A 3,781-nucleotide genomic window follows, 5' to 3' on the forward strand; every position below is an offset into this window, starting at 1 on the left:
CTTCTTTGTTGGACATGTGTTGTACTTTCCAGCTGAGTTGTAGAGATCCAGGAAACGTGACTCCAGTAAAACAGCATCCAACAAATTGTGACGAGCGAACCTCCTACAGCTTCATTAACAAACTTACATTTTACATGAATCATTTCAAACGATCGTCCCAGAATCTGACTGAAAGCAAACACAGAAATCAGCCTCCTGAATTAGCGACTGTAGCTCACTGCACAGGGATCTACTTCCAGAGTTTTCTGTCTGAGTCATGTTTCCCAAATCTCTACAACAAAGGTGGAAATAATTCAACTCGCAGCTCTTGTGATTTGAAATCTGTAATCTTTCAAACTGGGATTTTGATATAAAGAATATTTATTGTTCAGCCCTCTGCATGTTTCCTGACTTTACAAGGTGTTTTACTTCAGCACATGACTGACAGCTGGCAAACAGAAGGTTAAAGGTAAATACGTTTATATAACCTCCATGTTTCTGTCATTACGTGAGGTCACAGGAGGGCGGGGCTTCAGCAGGAAATACAGTTCATGTACAGGAGCATTCAACTGATAACTGATGTGTTTGAGGCCAACATTAAACCTCTGAAGCAGCGTTCAAAGACTCACGTGACACTAAAGTCTGCAGCTCGTTCAGATTCAGCAGCTGTTTAACATCAAGTCTCTTCATTGGTCAGTCGGACCGTCCTGCTGTTAACAGACTGCAGGAACACAGATTCACAGCAGCTGCATGTTCACACTCTGCACACAGTCAGTGACGTCGCAACCTGCTGGACAACTGTGACGACACTAACGTCACATTAAAAAGACAAAAAAACATAGGAATTTAGTTTTAGTGACTATTTTTACATGCACACACATTTTTCACTATTATTCCAAATATGACAATATTCAGAATTTGACACAGGTCATGTAAACAGCATTTTCTATTTGGATATTCTGAATGTAGCATTTTCCATTTAAAGGCCTTTTCAGACCAAACATGAATAATTCGTAAGTGAATGAAAAAACCCGAGCCTATCTACCTCTATGAGCCTATCGAGTCCAAAACTTTTATATTTCACCGTGCAGGTTAATTTTTCTACAGCTGTTTCGATATTTGCAAATTTTGGATGGACAGGCCACCAATAAAATAATGACTTAGACCACGTGAAAAATACATTTTCTCATTATTTTGTTCATACTTTACACAACAGGATCGATATTGATTGATTTATTTATCTGGTGAGTTGTTAGATATTACTTATTGATCAGCTGTATGTGTTGGAAAGGCCGGCAGTGACACCTAGTGGACTAAATCAGAAGTTGCACAGAAACAGTGTCTGCTTTCTCAGACAGTCATTGCAGCAGCAGGAGAGGAGTGGAGGGTTAATGGATAGTTTTTTTTAGTTAAATGCATCATCCAAGTTTTTTTTTGGGGGGGGGGGGGGGGGGGGGGGGGTCATGTCATCAGATGAGTTGATGGATTAAATGAAGTCACTCAAGGGGTTAGATTTTTTTTTTTTTAGATTTGGTATTTAAAAAATGCACCTACAGTTACCTGAAACAAAGTTGTTGTTTCAAATGAAGAGATTAACCAGCAGTAATATGACTTTATTTCATGTTGAATGTAAAAGGTGAATCTGCAAAGTAACCATCAAATCCAGTTGTTAGACAGATGAAGCTCACTGAAAAGGACAATATTTCCTCTTAGATGTAGTGGTGGAAAAGTCTAAGGTATAGCAACCTAATTTTTGTACTTCTGTACATCAGTAAAAGTACTTAGTTACTTGCTGCCTCTGCCAGTGTGTTGTTGTGACTGTAACCATGTCAGTATGTATCTGTTCCAAACACTATACAGTCTGTGATCCATCACAGCAACTAATCCCTCTGCACTTCACTGCTGTTCTTACAAAGTGCAGCTTTTCTCTCTCTGAAAGATTTCTCACAGATTACATTAGAAGGAGGAAAATAAGAGTTTCAGACTGAGATGGAGAATCCTTCTGATTGGGCCACAGCAGCAGATTAATGGGCTTCTCTCTGTTAGACTTAGATCGTATTGTGCTCCTGCAGTCATGGAATCTGCTGCAGATCTACACTTGTTATATAAACAATGATCAGACAATTAAAAAGTTAGAATTTGGAACCAAGATTTATTTCTAGCATACTGAATAAACATACGATCGAACATTTCACAAAATAAATAACAAAATGAATAATGAAAAATAAATAACAGATTGTTTAGAATATAATGAGAATGGTGAGGTACTCTGTACTCTGGGAAGCTTGTAAAGCAGTAATGAGAGGGAAGGTGATTGCTATAACATATTTTCTTGAGAAACAAAGAGTAGAAAAACTCAAAAACCTTTAAGTTGATTGAAAAAGCTAGAGATGGAACATAAGAACTCATTAGATCCTAAGAGTAAAGTAGAAATAAGGAAAAGAAACAAGATTAAAGAAATATAAACACAAGAAATTCAAAGGAATCTGATTTTCACTAAACAAAAGTATTATGAAAATGGAAGCAAATATACAAAATTAATGGCTTACAAACTTCGAAACAAAACTAAAGAAGCCTACCACCAAATGAAGGAAATTAAAGACTGAATATTATGAAAAATCATATTCACAACCTCAACAATGATCAGAAAATGGAGACAACAGTCAAGTAATTAAATCTGCCGACACTTAAAGATCAAGATTTACACATTTAAATCAAAATAAAACCCAGGCTATGCTGATAAGCCTGGATGCTGAAAAGGCTTTTGATTCAGTTAGTTCTTATTTAATGTCATTTCAAGACGTTAGAAGCTCTATACATCAGGCCATCGGCTAGACTGGAAATTAATGCTGAACTCACTGATTGTTTTTTGTTAGAGATCCACAAGACAAGGCTGCCCGTTAACTCCACTTCTACTCGCAGTTTTTAGTGAACCATTGGCGCAATGGATTGGAGAACATGATTGAAGGTATAAAATTGGCATCAGGGGAACATAAATTGGCCTTATTTGCAGAAGACATTCTTGTGTACCTCTCAAGCCCAACAAACTCTTTACCTTTGTCAGTGCTGGATGAATACAGGTCCTACTCAGGCTGTAAAGTAAATGAGCAAAAACACAGGTCCTTAACATCCACTATATCCCTCCTCAGTACCTCCGCTCTAGGTATCGAATGGGTCGGGACAAGAAATCTGTGAAATATTTATCCAACGAAGGTTAAAAAATCAAGGGCAACTGGACTTGGTTGAAGATACTGGAAGACGTTTCGTCCCTCATCCAAAGGACTTCTTCATTTCTGACTGACTGGCAGGGACACTCAGCTATTTAACCTCAGTGGGGTTGTTGGCCCGGGTCATCGATACCGCTGGTTTGTTAGTGTTCCTGGTTGCTGTGACGACAGTCGTTACAGTCATTAAGACTACCTGTGGCCAAGACTGAACGACCATCGTTGGTATCTTCACCTGAGGCCAATAGGTTACGTTTGTTGAGTTTCCTGGGAAGAGATGAAAGGACAGCATTGTAAGTGGGGGATAAGTGGTGGCGTAGACCCCCTCCTCTGTTCAATGACGGCTTCTCAACCCTGGTGTAGATGCTTCCTTGACACCTCTTTCAAACCATCCATCTTCTCTGTCTAAAATGTGCCCCTGGTGGTCCTCAAACGAGTGTCATCTGTCCTTCAGATGTAAGTAGACTGCAGAGTCTTGACCTGAGGAGTTGGCCCTTCTGTGTTGAGCCATGCGTTTGTGTAGTGGTTGTTTAGTCTCCCCAATATACAGGTCTGTGCATTCCTCACTGCATTGGACC

This window comes from Micropterus dolomieu, linkage group LG22 (assembly GCF_021292245.1).
Source record: "Micropterus dolomieu isolate WLL.071019.BEF.003 ecotype Adirondacks linkage group LG22, ASM2129224v1, whole genome shotgun sequence".
Lineage (NCBI taxonomy): Eukaryota > Metazoa > Chordata > Actinopteri > Centrarchiformes > Centrarchidae > Micropterus > Micropterus dolomieu.